A 21,554-nucleotide genomic window follows, 5' to 3' on the forward strand; every position below is an offset into this window, starting at 1 on the left:
ACACACATTTTAACCCTCCTTTCTCAGCCTCACTTACAGCCATCAACCCTCTGCTGGGAAAACAGCGGAGAGTCTCACCTTCTGCGCACCATCCATCATTATTCCCATGCTGTCTGCTGCTGTGGCAGCTTTTGTCCAAATGCTTGGCAGCTCTTTGGACACCAGGGGCAGATGGGCCCGCTGGCAAAGCTCAGGCTGGAGAAACAATGGAAAAACAGCAGCAGCTCACTAGGAAAGGGGGGGATTTCTGACTGGACATGGTTAATGTCCTAATTTCTGAGCTTTATTTTTAGGAACAAGTGTGGACTGTATGTGTGTGACTGAGCTAATTGTCTTTCTTTCTTGGCTCTTATTTCAGAAGCAAGGACAAATGTGTTCAGTGTAAGGGCATCTATGTGTTTTTGTGGGTGGTGGTCATTTTAATACTTTGTATTTTGGACTTTTGCAGTTTTGGTCTTTTGCATACGTCACTTTTTTGACTACAAAGGGGCCTTACTTTGAAGTAAGGTCTCATACTGATCATGTATCAATTGATAACGATCTTTCAGACATTTCATACCTGCTTTGGTTTATTTAAAGTAATTTTCTGTAATCCACTTATGATCTACTAAAAGTACGTGTGGTTATATGACTGAATATTGTTGACCAGCAGAAGCTTCCTCACACTTAATTTGTCCCTTTATCTGGATGTGCGGCGTCTTTGTTCTGGAGGTTCAATCAAACTGAATTATTTTGTTCCCGTTTTTTACATTTTTTCCTGTTTTTGCTTTACCTGTTGCAATTTTTTTAAACCCTCAAGCTGAATTAAGTTTGTACAGTAAATGACTGTACAAATCTCTCTACAGCTTAATCCATTCACAGAGTAACTCAAACATTCCTGCATCAATGTAGGTGCAGTAATGTTCACTTCTGTTTGTACCTGTTATATTTCAGTGGTTATTTACAGACATGCTCAAGGGCTTCAGATTTAAGCATTAATAAAAAGAATAAAACCTAGGAGTAGTCTTAGAACAGCGAGGGGTGAGCAGTCTAACAGTCTGCAGGCAACAAATAAAAAATTTCATCATAGCTTTGAGTTTAAGAAGTGTGAAATTGAGCGAGGCAATTGTTTGGTGGGTTTTAGAGAAAAGGGGTCGTGAGGAAGGGGAGGGGGAATCCTTACAAACATCAAGCACCTGTTTATACAGTTTGTTCAAAGGAAATGAAAGAGCACAGAAAATATCAGAATTGCAGATAAGCTGCAGGGGAAGCAGAGACAAACGACTGAAACATAAATTAGTATTAATCAGGGAGCAGCAGATAAAAGCATGTCAAACAAAAGATCTCTATCAGCGTGTGTGCTGGATTAAAGCCACCCAATGACATTTAACAACTGTGTTATCTTCTCTCAGCAACAATGAACAGAGCCAGGCGATCCCTGGACTGCACAGATCTTTATTACCCTAAAATCTGTGCATCACCAACCCTCCAACTCAGATAAGAGACAAAACTGATTCCTGACGCTTTTGTATTCATCGCCATTATGTAATGTTTAGCCTAGCAATGTTTACAGTCAGACTACATTGAATTGACGCCTAGTTAAAGTTTAAAGTAAATGTATTGTGTTTCAGAATATCAGCCTGGAATAAAGCAGCAGGAAACAGAGGAGATATTTTAAAGGGCCACAGGCAATGTTCTCAGCATGCATTATCATACCTGGCACTGCTTGATCCAAAATAAGGGAAGCTGTAGGAATTAATAACCCTGACCGTGTAAAGAGTAATGGGTGCATAGAGGACAGGAGGGAGGACAGAAGAGGAGCACAATAAAGGAATGGTTAGAGACTGAGGTGAAGAGAGAGAGAGATAGGCAGGGAGGGAACTAAGGAGGAGAAAGGGAGGCAGAGAAGAAGGGTGATGTCACCCCTAACAGGCAGCCAATGAGAGTCAGGGAGAGGAGGGAGAGAGCACGGCCAGAGGAGGGTGTGTTTTCTATCACTGCAGCATCACCAGAGAGGAAAGAGGGAGCGCAATCAATTTCATTGAAACGAGGAAGAAAAGGCACAAGTAGATCAGGAAGAGAAGGAGGAAAAGGGGACGTGAGGAGCTGCTGGCGGAGAGGAGCATCACTCTGGAGGTAAGAGGATCTTCTATAGATGAGAGGGGGCAGATTGTCATTAAATGGACACGTTGCAGTGCTGAACTGGAGTGATAGGATTAATTAGGTTGTTATGTGGTGGTGGCTTGTTGTGGCATCTCACCTTTGCTTCATCTTTTGTCACTAACCTCTACCTGCTTCATTAAAATCACTCTAAAAGCCTTTTTCTTCAGTTGCAACTGGACTTTTTCCCTTTTTGTGTCGGTTACAAGTAAACATATTATTTTATATTTATTTAAAACAATTAAAAGAGATTTATTTGTAAAACAAAATGAAGAGTTAATTGTAACACTGGAAAACATAGTCATATATGGAGTCACATTTAATTTTCCTTTTGCAAAACATGCTTCATTGCAGTATTTAAATGTTGCATTCAGTACAGTACATGCAACAGGGTCTTGTGTGGCATTAATATTAAATACTTAGCAGTGCTGGGAACCATTGTACCTCCTTGATAAAATCTAACTGCCAATTATTTCTGTTTAAAGCTGCCTCGTGTTCACTTTGTTATCCAATATGCTGAAAGTTGGGAAATGTGATATAAAGGAAATGAATGCAACATGATGCTGGGATGGTTCTGCATGTGTAGTGTATTGATCTGTTTTTGGATTTGATTGTGTTAGTATGCATTTACAACAGCATGCAAGATATCAGACAATCAGCAGATTTGGAAAACTGGATGAATTCCTAAATTCTTACATTTTCCTGTTTATTGATTGCAGTTTTAATATAAATTAGAATTTTCTCCTCCCCTCCCCCAGCTAAGAGCTGCATGGCTCAATGTTAAGTAAAGCCCTTGATTGCAATGCGCTGGGAGGAATTTCACTGATGCAGAGGATGAAACTCGGCTACAAGCACAGCTGAACAAATTACGAATTATCTTTTGCAGAGGATCTGATGGTCAGTCCAGTATTTCCTGAAATGCTAATAAGGAAGGAAACAGAAGCAGATAGATACACAAAAACAAAAAAACTGCAAGTATGCAAGAAAAGATTCAGATATCAACAGGAGATGGGAAATAAGAGAGACATTCAGTCTGGAGGAGCCACTGAACGGAAAAAGGGTGGGGCAGCGCACGCATCAGACGGTGGAGGTGTTACAGTGAAAAAGGAGGAAGTAACCTGCCAGGATGCTTCACAGATACCTACTGTCAGTTCCTGCAGCCTGTTGGATGAAATTGTGACCACCATATAAAATGACTTTAACCAGTTGTGTTAATAATGCAGAGAGCTTTATTGCCAGAAGCATTTGCTTTAAGGGTGGTCTTGTACCATGGTGGCTGTTATCTCTCCTCTGGTGTTTTGTGGGCACACTGAGCACAAACATGTCTAATATTGTGATAATTGAGAAGACCAGCAAGATCATGCCAGTGCATGTTTGAGCTTGTAAGAAGCTCTTCCGCTCGCTCCGTGTCTCAGTTGCCTGCAGCTTGTCCTAGATGCACCCTTTCAAGGGACAGGAGGAAAACGGGAAGGCCCTGCACCCGACAATGACTTGTTACCATCTGTACAACATCCATAAACATGCAGCACACAATAGATGAAGATGCAGCTGCTGCTGAAGGGTGCCTTGCAGTCAATGAGTCAGTTTTTATGGATCCTCTATGTAGCAGCAATGCCCCAGAGACCCACTGCTGGTCACATTATCATACTATTTAATACTGTGAGTTTTGTGTAGCAGTGGCAGCTAAATCTGTGGGGCGTCATAGGACACACTGGTGCAGCAGCGATTCTGTTGTTGACATAGCAAGGCTCAGAGTCTATGATTACCCTTGCTACAGTATAGTGCACAATGTAATCTCCACTCTGACGTTGACTGTTTAATTGAACTGTTCCATTATACAGACATCTCTTGCGATGCATTTAAGAAAAAAAAAAACGGGCAGCATTTGATCAAGTTTTAGAGATGGCAAAAAAATGGGCGTTGCTCTGTTCATACCAATATGCTCGGGCCTAACAGGTTAAAGCTCAGGTTTTAGCCTTTCTATTATCTGCTTCCAGTCTCCCTCTCTCTGAGGCTCTTGCAGCCTGAATGAATCACAGTCCTGTCTCGTCATGTTGTGGAAAATACAGTTTTCTTTAATTTAGCCTCTTACATCTCTATGCTTCTTCAGATTTTTTTGAAACACCTCAGACACATAAAATAGCTGATTTTGAGAATTCCTCAATCAGTTACAATGTACACTCTTAGGATTGTGGCTTACAGCTAGCTATGGGAGCTTGGCAATTATTTGATCACTGATTAGATAAAGATTGGAATTTTGAGTTATGTGGAAAATGGTCTGATTGTGGTCAGCAACTTATTTCTCATTGTATCATATTTGTTCACTGCAAGTATCGACAGAATTAGCAGTAAAGAATCACCTAGGGTCTCAAGATAAATATATGATTTAGCTAAATAGTTGTCTTTCATGAGGAAAACAAGGCCAAAACAGGCCAAAAGAGGATTCTTCATATTCTGTTTGCAGTTTTCAGGTCAAATTATGTCTGAAAAGATTACAAGTTGAAATAAAGATAAACCCATTAAATGTTTGGTCAAATATTCCTATTTATGATTTAAACTGTCTGATTTCTACTGGTTTCTAAGAGCCTGTTGGTCCCTTTTTGAAGCAGCGCTGGTGTTATGTAGGAGGGGAGGGCCGATCTGCACCTTAAAGGTGCAGCTCCGGGTCAGGCCCAGGCAGCGCTTGTCCTCTGCTCCTGTGCCACCTGTTATAGCCACAGGGCATCTGTGTTAGCCATCCGGTTCATCAAAAGCTTTTACATGAACACACACAAACACAACTGAGGCGTGCAACGTCTTCAACACAAACAAATGCTCTACAGAGATGCAGAACACCACACTAAACACTCTGTTATGTTGCCTCTTTGCCCTGATTACAAGTTTCTGCTGATGATCAAACAACACGCTCAGCAGTTTCAGGGGTATTCTGCCATTAAAGCAACAGCCTGGTAAGAAAGGGTAAAAGAGGGGAGCTGTCTCTGAGACAGAAATGTCAATAATAATAATTTCATGTCTGCTTTTGTTGAGGCTTAAAGCTTTGTTTGAGTATATTGAAAGTGTTATTATTGTGTTTACCATTATAAGATGAATTCTGTGAAGAATTGTTCACTCTGAGTAAACATGCAAGCCTTCTGCAAAACAGAATACACTAGAGAAAAGGTCTTGGCATAAGGAATGACTGATGGACTTGTTATTGTAGAAGCAAACTTGTAGGCTGGAAAGAATTATGATATCCTGAATCCGGCCATGTCGCTTTGACATTAAAGTTTACCAGTTGTCTCTTCATCATTTTTAAATTAGTAAACTATCTTCACCCACATTTTCTTTTTAATTTCTGTTTGAGGATGATAGCTGCAGTTACAAACTGAAAGCTTAAGTGGCGGCTAGGTAAGTTAACTTTATTTTCAATGCTATGGTTGTAGTTCAGCATTAGCATCTATGTGCACCTGCAGAAGGCTGGTGAACTAAAGCCCATCGCCCCCCTCCTCAGCCTGCAGCTTGGCTTTTTGATAAAGATTTGTGCAGATGGGAGTCAGCCCACTGGATGTCAAGCATGGGATCATGTCGACATGCTGTCAGGGTTTGGTGCAGAATACATTGCGGTGATTTAGGGAGCTAAGGGTCAGGTGGATTGACAGGCGAGCTGCGGTAAATGATTAGAGAGAATACAGGAGGAAGGGTAAGGAAGCCAAGAAGAGGGGTGACCGACATTTGCAAAGGTGACATGAGGCGACAGGAGGAAACCCTGAAGAAGGAGGCAGGCTGCTTTATTTTTTTTCTTAAATAAACAGATTCAACCCTAAAAAAACTGTTCTCTTTTTACAGCCTTATTTATTCTATTTTCTGACTCTAAATCACCTGCCTTATGTGTTTTATTTCAAAAGCCAAATCAGTATTTATGCAGTGAGGAAAACATTGAGATCTTAATCAAAATAATGGCTCACGTTAACCTTCCCAGAAAAAGGGCTGCAGACAAAGACTCATAAAGACTCATAAATTCAATCCTGTTGAACCTGTGATGGGGTATGAAGTTCAAACAGAGGCGTCATGTATGGGAACGAATTTAATTTGTCAGAGTGAATTACCTTATTACAGCTTTCATAGTGATGGGAGAAGAATAGAATTCCGTTGGGCATCAAATAAGATATAGGCAGTTAAAATGACAAAACCCGAGCCGAGGAGGGGATACTGCTTGAAACCAGCCGAGAAATTAATTACTGCCAAAGCAATAACAACACTGGAGGAGCGAGACACTGGGATTGATTTTTAATGCAGGAATTAAAAATAATGAAATTATTGTAGTGCAAGAATGCAGTTTTTTGAAAGTGTGCTTTTTAATCCATAAACAATGAATCCAGTTACAGCACAACAATAAAACTGCACATTGAATATAAATTTATGTTGGACAGGAAGCTCCACATGTGTCATACTGTTTGCCCCTCTGACGCCATTCTCATCTTCTTTCCTGTTTCTGACAAAATTACATCTTTGTTTCGGTGGCAGAGAGAATTCCCCGCAGCGTCATTGCGTCTGGTCCACAGTCAGCTCCATCAAAGAGGCTTTATCGTCCACAACAGTGACTATAATTAGACTGAACTGATTCTGTCTCCCAAATGACTACGTCTGTTTTTATGAGGTCTTTTGTTGATAGTCAAAGATTTTTTATACAAAGAATGAATCATAATTTGTCCGGTCCAAGAGATGAATGAATTAAATATCTTCAATTAAAATGTTCAGTTGGTGGATTTCTTTTATAAAAGATTGCATCTGGTAGTTGCATTGCTCAGACCCATTAGCTAAATGGCCTCTGAATAGATTTAGTATTTAGTTTGAGTATTTACGGCAATAACGGCATCACACAGAATCATTAATGCTTCCACTTAAGCATATGGGCATTAAAGTTTCCATTAAGTTGGCAAAGCAAATTTCTAAACTAAATCGAATAAAATTTAGCTTTTGCATAAATACAGCCTGGCACACAAGTAACAAAATTAACAAGTCATGGTACGTTTTTCAAGGTCAGGTAAATGCTGGTTCACAGTATAAACCTTGTCTCTGCTTTGACCCTGACTGAGTATACCACAACTTATGCTAAACCACTTTCTAATATACAAAAACATTTTCTCTGGCCTGACTGATTTTCAAATGTCATAGAAAACATGTGGGCTTTTTTGCAAACAAAACACCGAGACTTTCTCATTGTTCTCAAACAGAGATTACTTTAAGTGGATTTAAATAAGATTGTTGACATCAACCATTAACAAAGAAAGTTATCAGTGCAAAAAGAAGCGTCATTGCTTCAGAAACTACTCAGAGAAAAGTGCAGTGGAGAATATTTTGAGAGCTCCCAGTAGAAACTGAAGCAAACAACAGTGAACCAAGAAAAGCACCAAATCCAACTTACTCAAGTCAAACCAGTGGACCAGCTACCATTTAGTAATAGCTATTGGCTAACAATAACGTCTTTCTGTCATTTTGGAACAGTTTTTTAAATGCTCACTAACAAAGCCTGTACAGTATTTGTGTGAGGATTTAATGAGATGCAAAACGTCAAAAGTAAAAGTGAGTTGGCCCTGTCTTTTATATAAGCCAGCAGAATTTTATTTTACAACTAGTTGGTAAACTAAGCAAACTATGCAAAACAATAAAGAAATGATCTTGTAGAGTAATAAAAAGAAGATATACTGTAGGTTATACAGTGGCTCATCCTACAATGTCAACATCAGATTTTGCCACCATCATAAAAAAGTTAATATATGTCAATATGATGCAGTCTTATACATTTATTAACCTGTATATATTGATGGTATCTTTGACACCTGCCTACATTGTGATATCAGGACTCTTTAGGGAATTCATGTGTTATTACTCATTTCTGATTTTCATTACAGTTCATGGGGTGTTTCATTAAAGGGAGATCAGTTTACTAATTTATTGATTTGTTGCTAAGAGGCCTGCTGCATTTTTAATGAAACTTGGGCTATACTATATCTCTGTACTGCAGCGCTGGTGCTTTGCTTTATGTTTTACAGCAGTGCTGAGGTTTTGAAAGGGGGGGGTTCAGTTCTTTTATACTTCATTATTTATCTGTAGTGTGTGCTTTTCTTGTCTGTTCCCCCTTTGAAAATATAAATGATCCTTCATGTCCTTGGGAAGACTTATATACAAGCTCGCTTTTTCATTTGCCAATGGTTAGACGGTTTTATTGTGACCCCTGGTAAGCCTCCAATAAACTCCAGTGGCATCACATGCAAATGAATGTGCACTGATATTACTTGTCAATGCTGAGCACTTTAATGCAAAAGTTGAGAGTTATCTCTCATCAAAGCTGATGACGTTTTTTCTGAATTACATTTAGGTTTTGGCACTGAGCTGCAACAGTCATAATAAACCAGCATGTTTTTTTCATGTTCCCTGAAGGAATAAACTGGATTGCAATGTTGACTCTGAACTGCCCAGGTTTTAATGATGTGAGATTTTACTTAACTAGTTAAAGTTTTCTCAAAGTTTTCAAATTTGACTTTCAAATTACAAATTAGGCTGATGCAGAAAGAAAAAGAAGCACCATGGTCAAAGCCCAGCCAAACAGTAGAAAACAAAACAAAAATCTAAATCTGCTACGATTGAGAAGCGCAGCACAGGCCTCTCTCACATGTAAAAAAACACAACATCCTCTGAGTGTTATGAATCCACCTAATGGCTTACTTATTTAGCGTGTTTACATCTAAATGTATTGATTGTGGTTTTGCTTGGCACCTCCCCACTCCCAAAGTACACTTCATTTAAACCAGCTCTAGCTAAAACAGATGGAGCATAATACACACCGGCATACTTACACTGACACAGCATCCTCGAGTTGGAGCTGTAAGAAAACAAGCTGTCTGGTTCTGTCTCCTTTCTGTGTCTCGGTGTGTTGTTGTGACTGGAGACGAGGTTCTAGGAGGCAGTTTTTATTTGCTGTGTCAGCCATGATGTATTCATTAGAGATGGATTACAGAGCGTGGGAATGGATCACGTTTGGAGTGGGTTGTAATCCCCATACACTCGCCTAATTTAATCTCACCTACTGTGCCATCCTATTACACACTACACCCACCACAGGCATGCAGGCGCTTGCTGGAGGACAGCAGACTAGGGGGCAGACAAGGTTAAAACGGGGTAATGTCAGAGAAGAGGACTGGAGACAAAGACGGGGAATAGTAAGAATAGAGCTTCAGACAAGCAACACAGGATTACAAATTGCAGGAGAGCGATCCAAGTACAGAGAAACAAAAACATTTAAAAGAGTTAGAAAATATTACAAGATAAAGACGAAGGGGCTCTTTAATTTATTATAAAGGAGGACATGTCTGGTAAGTATCTTGATGTAACTGTAACGTACAGTGCCTTGTGAAAGTATTCGGCCCCCTTGAACTTTTCAACCTCTTGCCACATTTCAGACTTCAAACATAAAGATATAAAATTCTAATTTTTTGTGAAGAATCAACAACAAGTGGGACACAATCGTGAAGTGGAATGAAATTTATTGGATGTGTCAAACTTTTTTAACAAATAAAAAACTGAAAGGTGGGGCGTGCAATATTATTCGGCCCCCTTGCGCCACCCTTTGCTGCAATTACAGCTGCAAGTCGCTTGGGGTTTGTCTCTATCAGTTTTGCACATCGAGAGAAAGAAATTCTGGCCCATTCTTCCTTGCAAAACAGCTGGAGCTCAGTGAGGTTGGATGGAGAGCGTTCGTGAACAGTAGTCTTCAGCTCTTTCCACCGATTCCCGATTGGATTCAGGTCTGGACTTTGACTTGGCCATTCCAACACCTGGATACGTTTATTTGTGAACCATTCCATTGTAGATTTGGCTTTATGTTTTGGATCATTGTCTTGTTGGAAGATAAATCTCCGTCCCAGTCTCAGGTCTCTTGCAGACTCCAACAGGTTTCTTCCAGAATGGTTCTGTATTTGGCCCAATCCATCTTCCCATCAATTTTGACCATCTTCCCTGTCCCTGCTGACGAAAAGCAGGCCCAAACCATGATGCTGCCACCACCATGTTTGACAGTGGGGATGGTGTGTTCAGGGTGATGAGCTGTATTGGTTTTACACCAAACATATCATTTTGCATTGTGGCCAAACAGTTCGATTTTGGTTTCATCTGACCAGAACATCTTCTTCCACATGTTTGGTGTGTCTCCCAGGTGGCTTGTGGCAAACTTTAAACGAGACTTTTTATGGATATCTTTGAGAAATGGCTTTCTTCTTGCCACTCTTCCATAAAGGCCAGATTTGTGCAGTGTACGACTGATTGTTGTCCTATGGACAGACTCTCCCACCTCAGCTGTAGATCTCTGCAGTTCATCCAGAGTGATCATGGGCCTCTTGGCTGCATCTCTGATCAGTCTTCTCCTTGTTCAAGATGAAAGTTTAGAGGGACAGCCGGATCTTGGTAGATTTGCAGTGGTGTGATACTCCTTCCATTTCAATATGATTGCTTACACAGTGCTCCATGGGATGTTTAAAGCTTGGGAAATCTTTTTATATCCAAATCCGGCTTTAAACATCTCCACAACAGTATCTCGGACCTGCCTGGTGTGTTCCTTGGTCTTCATGATGCTCTCTGCTCTTTGAACAGAACTCTGAGACTATCACAGAGCAGGTGAATTTATACGGAGACTTGATGACACACAGGTGGATTCTATTTATCATCATCAGTCATTTGGGACAACATTGGATCATTCAGAGATCCTCACTGAACGTCTGGAGTGAGTTTGCTGCACTGAAAGTAAAGGGGCTGAATAATATTGCACGCCCCACTTTTCAGTTTTTTATTTGTTAGAAAGGTTTGACACATCCAATAAATTTCATTCCACTTCATGATTGTGTCCCACTTGTTGTTGATTCTTCACAAAAAATTTGAATTTTATATCTTTATGTTTGAAGCCTGAAATGTGGCAAGAGGTGGACCAGTTCAAGGGGGCCGAATACTTTCACAAGGCACTGTATCTGCACAGGAATTGAATGCAGGAAAATAGTGTATACAGCTCAGAAGATACCAAGCCTGGCACCTAAAACTGTCACTTTTCCACTTTCCTCAGTGTGTTTCCCATCTGTTTTCTGTCTGGCTGCAGTGCCTCGGAAAAATACTTCTTCAACTCAGCTTCAACTCTTTCACATTCGTTCATGTTACAGCCACAAACTCCAGTGTATTTTATTGGGATTTTATGTGATAGATCAATGCATAAGTATTGCATAATTGTGCAGTGGAAGGAAAATGTTGCATGGTCCTCAACATTTTTTACAGATAATCAGAAAACTGTGGCATGTATTTACTTTATGCCTTTACTTTGATTCCACTAAATACATTTCACAGCAACCAATTGCCTTCAGAAGCCACATACATAGTTAATCAAGCCCACCTGCGTCTAATAAATTCTCAGTACAAATACTGGTATTCTGTGAAGCCCCAGATGGTTTATTAGAAAACATTAGTGAAGAAACAGCATCAGGAAGAAGGGGCAGAATAGACAGGTCAGGGAAAGTTATTGACAATATTACACCGGCGTCAGGTTATAAAACAATATCCCGAACTTTAAAATCTTAGTCAGCACTACACTATCCATCCTGCAAAAATGGAAAGAGTATGGCACGACTCTACATAGCCATCCGCCTAAACTGACAGGAAGCGCAAGAGCAACAGTCTGAAACAGCCAAAAATCCCCACAATAACTCTGGAGAAGCTGCAGAGATCTGCAGTTAAGGTGGAGATGGAAAGAATGGAAAGTAGAAAGTCAACGTTAAAGAACAGTTATAAGTGGTGCTTTTTCAGTTTGCCGCAAGCCATGTAGGAGATTGTGGAACGTGTGGAAAGAGGTGCTCTGTTCAGATAAGACAAAAAAGCACCTGTTTGGTCTAAATTAACATTTTTCTTCCACTTTACAATTGTGCCCTACTTTATGTTATCTGTCAACATATTATCTGCCTAATAAAATACACTAATGTTTGTGGCCGTGGCATGAAAAAATTAGGAAAAGTTAAATACTTCTGCAAGACACTATATGTTAGTCATCATTTGCAAGTCACATGGAATATAACAGTGAAAGTAAGAGGTTGCATAACGTTTCATCTGAAGTGTTCTTTATAATTATTAACAGATGATCCATCATCCATTCTTATATTCCCTGCTTGTACTGAAGAGAATCATGCCTGTGTAACTGTACTTGCAAGCTTCGTTTGACTTTGCAATTTTAAAATCAGGGCGGTGTTGGATTTATTTGGGTTCGCTGTCTGAATTCATTAGACTTAATCAGGCACGGAGCTGCAAAATAACCCCACACAAACCCAAGCTGCAATAATGAGTTGGTGGATCTTTTCTGTTTACACCAAAAAGGATCTGAGATGTTGTTGTGACCACACTTGCAATGGTAAATGCATTTGTTTCTTTTGTTGAGTCTTTTTGACACGGTGATGTGGCAGGAAGCGCTAAGGAGGTATCCGGGGTGAGGTTTCTTGTCAATGTGAAGACAGGATGAATGGAGTAATCCCTCTGGGAGAAAACACAGGAGCAACAAGAAGAAAGAAAATGGAGGGGTGCAGATGTCAGAAGGAGGGGTTCAGCAAAAACAAACCCTAAGGACTTAGAAAACGGAAAGAGTGGTCCGGACACTGTTAATGAGCTTAATGAGATAATTATAAACAGAAGCAAGGGCTTAATCATCTAGGCCTTACACAGAAAGGTGGGGCTGCAGAGAAAATAAAAGGTCTTTTTTCTATCAGTATCCTTTTAACGATCTTGATGGAAACATTAAAGTTCGTTCCTGCTCAGGGCCAAAGGCAGGAAGTATTAGAGTGCAGAGGAAGACAATGTGGGAAGATAAAAAGGTGGTTAAGAGGGATGGAAAGATAAAGATCCTAAGTTGATTATACCAGTGCTAAGGCTGAGGCATGTCTGCAGTAGTCAGTGAAGACTTTATTCTCAGTACTTTTACTATCATCTTCATCCCAATTGTTCTTCTCACACCCAACAACCCCTGTCCCTTTGTATTTTTGTCTAATGTGAGCAGTTTTGAAAAGCTTCTTATTAAAGCGCAGACAAAGAAGCAAACAGAAAATTATAGTGACAAAGCTTGTAGCTGTTCTGCGTTTTGAACTATCTGCCACATGTGTCCAAAATGCTTGTTTCAACTTTCAGTGCAAATAAAAGAAAACATCTCTGACTTCCATCCGTCTATTAATCCACTGTCTGCTGTTTATCTGAGATAGTCATAGGGGGTTTCAGGTCTTGGGGGAGCTCAAACCTTCCCTTCAATACCAATACTTCGCAGCTCATTCTAGGGATCCCATGGTGCTTGTAGACCAGAAGAGGTGTATAGTCCCTCCATCAAGTTCTAGGTATGCCCTTGGGTCATCCAAAGGGAGGCACACAAGATGCATCCTGATAAGATATACAAACCACCTCATCTTGCTCATGCTATGTCTAAAACTGATCCCAGCCACCCTACAGAAGAAGCTCATTTTAGCCACTTATATCTGTGATCTTCAGTCATGAACAATGTCTTGACCTCACTATACCACAAGTGAGGGTTGAAACATAGGCAAACCAGTGAATCAAGAGCTTTTCTTTTTGGGTCAGGTCTTTTTTTTTACCACAGCAGACTGGAGCTGTGCTGCATTGTTGCAGACAAGGCACCGTTCTGTCTGTCCGTCTCTCACGCCATCCTACCATAGCTCAGGAGCAATACACCAAAATACTCCTCCCTTTGAGGCAGAGACTGACCTCCAACCCTGGGGGAGCATCCTAATGGTTGTCTGTAATAGCACCACCTTAATGTGATGAAGGAGTTTGTGTACTTCTAAGATCCTGGGAGCTATGTTGTCCCTGGCAGGGGCTCCGTCAGATAATTAGTGTCAGGGGCGGGGTGAGACTAAGATCCATGTAAAGAAAAGAAGACCACAGTTACTGATTGGTGTGTCTCACAAAGAAAGGGAAACCATGGCACCCTCCCAGAGCCAGGCCTAGAGGTTAAGCCTTGGACTGTGGGGTTTGGGCAGGTTCAACATTGAAACCTCTGCAAGGGCCTGCCGCCTGCGAGGCCGTGTTAACCGGGTGGTGAGCTAGGACGGGGGGCATGAGCCTGGCCATCCTTATCAATTCCTGTTGTCACAATCTGGGTTTTCAGTATCTGACAGTCTTGACTAATCTCGTGCAGTGGCTGCATTTGTTTTTGGGCTTCTACCAGCTGGGAAGAGTCACTGATGTGCTTTTGTAGGTGTCCTATATAGGAAACGGCAGTATCAGCATGTTTTAAACTCAGCTACCATGGGATGGAGAATGATTTAGAAATTTGCCACTGTAGCAGGGGATTAGGTGTGCCAGAGTACTGCATTGGGTTTATTTTCTCCACATAAAGGTGTGTTTCTGTGTACATTAAGCTGCTTGTAAGCCTGACTGTGTGAGTATTTGCAAGCGCATTAACTGCAGTGCATAAGCATTTGAAGTGGTAGAATGAATTGTCAAAGATTGTTGGCTCAACTCTATGAAAATCTCATTTGGTTTTTTAGCCGCAGGCAAAGGTCACTGCAGTATCCTCTGCTTTGCTGTGTTTTACCTCTCTGCATCTGTTTTTCTTCCCGTCTCTTTAATTTTTGTAGGTTACAAATTCAAATCATTAATTTCAAGCCTATTTAACACAAGAACATTTAACATTTTTCTCATTTTCTGAACGCTTTGTTTGAAAAAGCGATATTAACTAGTAGATATCGGTTAACCAAAGTTAATGTTGAATTTCTGAATTAATCAAACAGGAAGTGCTTTCATTTCGAAGAACCAACTTAGTGAGAGAATAATTACATTTTAACGGAGTCTTTTAATGCAGAGGTCAGTTTGACAGACATCTGTGTGATCATTATTATGATGAAACCTACTTCTGGTTAATGAACTCTAATGGGAGAAAATGTGCATCCTTGTAGGGGCTTCTTCCTGTAAATGTTTGCTAAATGGAAGCATTGAAGGAAAAACACAGACAAACTTTGAAGTTGCTCTTAACTCTCTTTACTGTTGAGAAACAGTGAACCCATTTGTACTTTGGAGACGTTACCATGACAACTAGCAATTTGTATATATAACTCAGAGGGAACAACATTAATCATTTACTCAAATGATCTACCTCTTACTGGCTTACTTCCACCTTTAATTACATGGGTTAAAGGTTACTCAAGCCACAGACCTCAAGTCCAAGTTGGGGCTTAAAAGTCTTTATTCTATTGACTTAATGGCAACCCGAGTCTTGATCTCCAGTCTTGTGTCTTTTTTTGTGTGGATGAAAATATTTCCAGAAGTGAGACTCCTTTTAAAGGGAACTTTTTACAAAGGACAAAAACATATATTGTTTTGGACAGCTACAAGGCTTGAAAACATTTAAAACATGTTTACTCTATTGTAATTTGATGCATAAAAGAAATATGTGTGACCAACACTAGCTCTAGCCCAAGTGCCCACATTGTCTTTAATCCGGCATTGCAGAGATGTTTTTTTTTGTGTTCATACAAAACCCTAAAATGAGGATGACGAGCTGTAGAAATGGAGGAGTGAGAAAGCAGGTGAGCAATAAACCAAAGCAAAACGTTATAAATATAGAAGAAACGCAACTCCATCTTCACTTTTTTTTTTAACATATTTACTGTTAGACTGTCTCCAATGATAGAACATATAAAGCTCGTCACTTTCTTTAAATGTCTGACTGGAGATGACGCACATGTAGACTGATGCAAACACAGACGGGACGGAAGAGATTGTCTGTTTACCCTCTTTCATATTGCGCCTTGCGGAAAAATTGGAATCCGTTGCTGAAAATGTCACGTCCTTGATCTCTTTGCACCACTACAGAGTGCTGCTACATGGAAGTAGTTTGAGCTGCGTTGACACATGGGGAAGGGGGGATTTAAAGAAACGGGGGTCTGGTGCACAAACAGTGCTGCGGGCCTCAGATAACACAACAGCGTTTGATGGTGCTTGGCCTTCCTCTGCTGGAGAACACAAGCTTCTCCCCCTCAAACGCATCCCCACCGCAGATCGTATTGGTCATGATTTGATTTAGTTACAGAGCAAAACTGGTTTCCCGATGATAATGATAACAGATGTGATGGGAGTTAGAGAGCCACTTAGGGTTGAGGGACTGTATCGATGCACTGCCAGCTGGCAAATTTCGCCTCAGATTGGCTTCTCTCTCTCTAAGTTCATAGAGGTTGATGGTAGAGGTTGATAGAATGTTACCTCTAATTAAATTGAGTGTTATCTTGTCTGTAATTAGGGTGCAGTGTAGGAGCAGTGTGGTCCACAAGCTTTTCTTAAGCAAAATCTTCCAAGAGGTTGGAGAAGTGAAAAGAAGTATAGAGAAGGAAAAAGTGGTGCTCCATATTAAATAGCGAAAGGCAATCAGCAGGGAGCGAAGAACAGAGAGCAAGAGTGAAAAGACAGACAGAAGTGCAAATAAAAGATAGACGCTCGGCAAGGACGACAGTCAGAAAGGGGAAATTCTTTCAGCTCCATGTAGACATAAGAGGAAAAAGAGAGAGACAGAGTGAGGAAGGTAGATGTATGACAGAGCAAGGCATGGAGAAGAAGGTAATGAGGTGAACATGTATCAGGGGGAGAAATATTTGCAGTGTGTGGCTGAGCTGGAGTCAGGAGGTTGTCATGGTGATTGGGAGGTGAGAAAGGCGAAGGGATGCGCAGGAATCAACACACACATGGACTGACAGATGCAACACCAACAAAATGAGTCACGCATAACTATACTAACCCGTCACACCCCGAGTAAACACTTAGAAACCCACTGGCTGTGTGTGCTGGTTAAATCGAAGCCCAAGAGCCACATTACCATGCAAACTCTGTTTCCCATGTCTCCCTGCTGTCTTTCATCCTCTGTCAGCCACATTTGAATGGGAGGCAAATTTCTTTAAACTGACTCCTCTGACTTGATGATTAACCCAAACCAGCAGTCTGCAGCTGTATGCACCTGTGTGTGTGTGTGTGTGTGTGTGTGTGTGTGTGTGTGTGTGTATGTGTATGTGTGTGTGTGTGTGTGTGTGTGTGTGTGTGTGTGTGTGTGTGTGTGTGTGTGTGTGTGTGTGTGTGTGTGTGTGTGTGTGTGTGTGTGTGTGTGTGTGTGTGTGTGTGTGTGTGTGTGTGTGTGTGTGTGTGTGTGTGTGTGTGCGTGCGTGCGTGCTGGTGAGTGTTTACAAATCTGAGCTTTGCTGTGGATTTTGATTTGTGTGGCAAGCTGTTAAGGCAGGCTACTTTTCATACATGGTTTTGTTTACTGTATATATTAATAGCATTTATCCATTCATCCAGGCCACATATTTTTTTACTCTTATCAGCATTGGATTGCAAGAGTAATGATCTAGGAAGGAAAACCAGACAACCTTCTCCCTGGAAGCGCTTTCCACAACATCCTGGGGGATCTCCAGCGGTTCCTTAACAGTAAGGGAAATAAAGCTGTTTCTCCCCTGGGGTCTTCTTCCAGTGGGACATGCCTGAAAGACCTTCAAAAGGAGGCTGACTCTGATCAGATGTCCATGCTACCTCAGGTGACATCTTTCAGTTGTTGAGAAGCAGTGGCCCTACTCCAAGCTCCCCCCAGATGACAAACGCTCCTTACCCTATCTCTAAGGGTGAGCCCAGCCATCGTACAAAGGAAGCTTGTTTCAGCCACTTGTACCTGTGAACCTGTCAAGTTTTATTTGGTCATGATCTTAATCTTGATTGGTGCAGGTCGAACAATAGATGGACCGTTTAATCAGCAGTTTAATTAGCTCTTATTTTCATTACAACAGACCTAAGCAGTGACTATATTACAAAGACAAAGCCCTCATCTGTCTATCCATTATCCATCTCCTGCTCCTTCCTATTATCACTAGTAAACAAGACACCAAAATACTTGAGCTCCTGGCTTGCCCCCCCCCCCCCCCCCCCGACCCCCCCCCCCCCCCCCCCCCCCCATCCTTCATTGTTTTGGGTTAAGATGAACCATAAACCTTAGATATTAAGTCAGATCCAGGCCTCTTCCCACTCGGCTGCAGCTGCTCCAGAGACACATGATCCACACTTGTATTGAAAGTGGGTGTAGTTAGAGCCTAGTTGTTGCTAAGGCAAGATGTGATTGCAAGGCACTTGATGAAATTCATTTAAACATACCCACAAAACAATCATTATATCATGATGTCCTGTTTTATTCCTTCTTTTCTGTATATCATCATTTCCATCGACTGCCAAAGCTGTGCAGGGAAATTTTACTTGGTTTAGGCAAGAAGCCCTAAAAGAGAAGTGCTCATTTTGCAATGCTGAACAAAGTTATTGGAGTCACCAAGAAGCAGATTTTTAAATCTTTAGTTGTTTTAAAAATGCTAATTGGCCTTCTTAGGTCTTTTACGTAGTTTCTCCTAGTTAAACCAGCAACTTTTCACTTTACCTCTGATATACACTACACCAGATTATTATTGAGGCCTGTTTAGTCTTGATGATCACATTATCACTTTTTCATTGGTTTACAATTAAAACTGCTAATTTGATTTGTTTGCCTTGAATAAGGGAGCTGGGCATATTTTCATGAATTGTGTAATTTTATGTGTGACTCCTGCATAACTCTCGACTCGTTAAGCGACTGGAGCCCTCCCATGCAAATGTTTTACCAAAGAATTGATTGACCTTGCTCTTTCAGCAGCTCATTTCACTGACGTGGTGGAAAAGAGGGGATTACATTCAACCAAAGTCAACCGACACAGCAAAGTTTTGACAGTTTTTATTTTACAGATTTTTTTTTATTCAAGCAAACGTCTTAATGGCATGAAACCAGTTAGAATTGGGGCATCTAATATTCTGTAAGGTAGTAGTTCCTCTCTGCCCTCTGTCCTTATTCCAAAGTTTACACTAAACCCAACAACCCATAACTAAAAATGCACTGATAAGAATTTTGTGGCCAGTTTCTGACCCTTGGCTCTGCACGGCTTCAAACCCGCTGATACAGATCTGAGGTTCCTTTAAGAACTATTATTCACAGCATTCAACAGAGGCATCCACTACTTTTAAATTTCCTTACAAATGTGGCAGCATTTAAGCAAATAAAAAGGCCAAGAAACATTGTCACACCAAAGAATACTCAATCAAAGCCAATTTCCTTTCCATACCTCACATCCTTTCTTCAAAATGCGACTGGTGACAAATTTAGCAACATCTTATAATGTTATTGTAAACCTTCTAAGACTCTGGAGTGAAAGTAAATATTTATCTTTTGTGCTAAGTATATGTTATAATCACAGTGTTGGCCACACTGGTCTTCCTGCCCTTGAGCAGTAGACTGAATAAATGCAGACATATTCCAACGTCAGACATATTCCAACACGTTGGAATATGCAGTTTTCCTTTAATACCTTTAGAGATCTTTTGCAGTTCCTGACTTCATTTTAAGCAACTCAACAATACCAAGATAAATAACTTTATGCCTTCTTCCCTCAATAAGGACTTCCAAACTGAAAAAAGTTATGAGTGATCTTTTAGTACCTAGGTATGGTGCATTCATTTATCAAAATAATATGAGAATTTTTTTTAGTTTCTGATTTCACTAGTCAGTGACTGTCAAGCTGAAAATCATCCAACTACGATCACCAGTCAATTTTTCAATGCATCTGTACTACATGGAGTTATAGCTTTACTTTGATACAAATAATCTCGGTTGCCTATTTGTTGTATTGAAGACCAAATGTCAAACCCACCCCTTGCCCCTCCCTTCAGGTTGTGGCATGTCTGTTTTCCCTACGGACGTGGCCACATTTCCATGCGTGTCACATGAACGGCTGGCAGCTGTGTCCTGCAGCACTATATAGGCCACTTATCACCTGACCCGAGGGACCACTCCCTCCTCTTCTCCCTGTCTGAAGGACTGCTGGCACAGCCCCTCCTCAGACATTTCTACCTGCAGCAGGCAGCCTGAGCTTCCCCCCACATGCACACTTCACTTGATGCGACCCAGGCATGCACAGAAACGCACACATGTACTCCCTTGCACACTTGAAGCACAGTTCCTCTTATATGGAGGTTTGTACTAAATTTATGCACAGCTGACTTGAATAACAATGATATGTATGAAAAACAAATCACCATCATTGTGTAAATGCTGGTGATTTTCAGTCTTGTAAAAGCCTTGGTGTGGAAATGCATCCATCGCAGTGACCCGTTTCCCCCAGGACTTGTTTCTGTTTCTGTTGACGCAACTGATTTGTCATCTCCAGCTGTGTTAAGCTGCTGCATCTAGTTTCAGGGCAAGCTCTGGCAGACACTACACTGATGTCGGCTTCATTTTCTTTTCTTTTTACTGAGTCGCCTGGCTCCGCTTTGATCCCCAGAGGCTTTAGTGGTTCACACATTTAAAAACTCCTTTTTTCATCTGTCTGATCTCCCTCTAATTTTTCTCTCTGAGGAGTAAACATCTGTGCACAAACATGTTCACTGAAGTGTCTTCACTTAGCATGTCGTCACAAAGGCAGATGAAGAAGCTCCAGTGAAGGTCAAAATGTGCGTAAATACAAGGGCAGCTGTTTGTTCAGAGGAATGGGAGAAAAGAGGAGAGGCTGACTGTGAGAGATAAAGAGGGAGAAAGGGATGTCTGTGAGATGGAGCAGGGAGGATGAAAGGAAGCAGGGAGGGGGGAAGAGAAGGTCACTTCTAATAGCTTCTTCCACGTAATTTTCATAACATCATGATTGTCTCTCTTTGGTTGAGCTAACACCATTAACTACCTGCTGTATGGACACTAAACCATTCTGCTACAGTCAGTATCTTGTAAGTTACATGCTGCAGGATGGCTGCAAGTATCTGTCAGCGTGCCTCTGAGATGCAGTGTGTGGTTTACAGTTCAGTCATTCCTTTGGTAGTAAGTAGGACCCTTGTGTATCTCATCTTTCTTTGAGGATGTGTAGTATGAGTGGGGGTGTTGGCAAGCATCACATTTTTTATGTTCTACATGACACTCAGGGTGTGCCTATAATTAGGGTACTTGGTGTTGCAGGCACAGAATCTGACTGATGCTGCAGCTAATGAAGCAAATGACACCTACAAGCAAGAGTGGAGCGGCATTACGAAGGTTTGTGTTCGCGAGTGTAGACATGTGCACAAACTGAATGCTTCTAATTTAGAGAAGCAGAGATGTTTGATTTGTTCGCTTATCGTTATTAGTTTTGATGTGTTCGGTTTGTTTTCTGCAAGCAGTCTTAAATGCAGAGCAAAACAACTCCCAAAACACAAGTGTGACTATGGAAGACCTGGCATCTCAACACCAAACATAAGCCAACAGAATTTAAGAAGACACAAAAACGAGAAAGGTTGTTCTTCTGAGGGTGTGGCAACACCAGGCAGGGCAGAAAGAGACT

The 21,554-nt window shown here is 41.0% G+C and overlaps 1 protein-coding gene across 3 annotated transcripts in view; it reads left to right on the forward strand.

Annotated features, from left to right (window-relative positions):
- Window positions 1–1,961: 1,961 nt before the first annotated feature.
- Window positions 1,962–21,554, forward strand: part of l1cama (L1 cell adhesion molecule, paralog a) — a 57,689-nt gene continuing 38,096 nt past the window's right edge. For 2 of the 3 annotated variants that reach the window (XM_047369236.1, XM_047369245.1), the window contains exon 1: window positions 1,964–2,115. The gene's annotated coding sequence lies outside the window, so the exon portion shown is untranslated. Of the gene's footprint in view, window positions 2,116–21,554 lie in introns of all 3 variants that reach the window. The other variant, XM_047369253.1, reaches the window with a different exon arrangement.

The sequence above is a fragment of the Girardinichthys multiradiatus genome, chromosome 1 (genome assembly GCF_021462225.1).
Source record: "Girardinichthys multiradiatus isolate DD_20200921_A chromosome 1, DD_fGirMul_XY1, whole genome shotgun sequence".
Lineage (NCBI taxonomy): Eukaryota > Metazoa > Chordata > Actinopteri > Cyprinodontiformes > Goodeidae > Girardinichthys > Girardinichthys multiradiatus.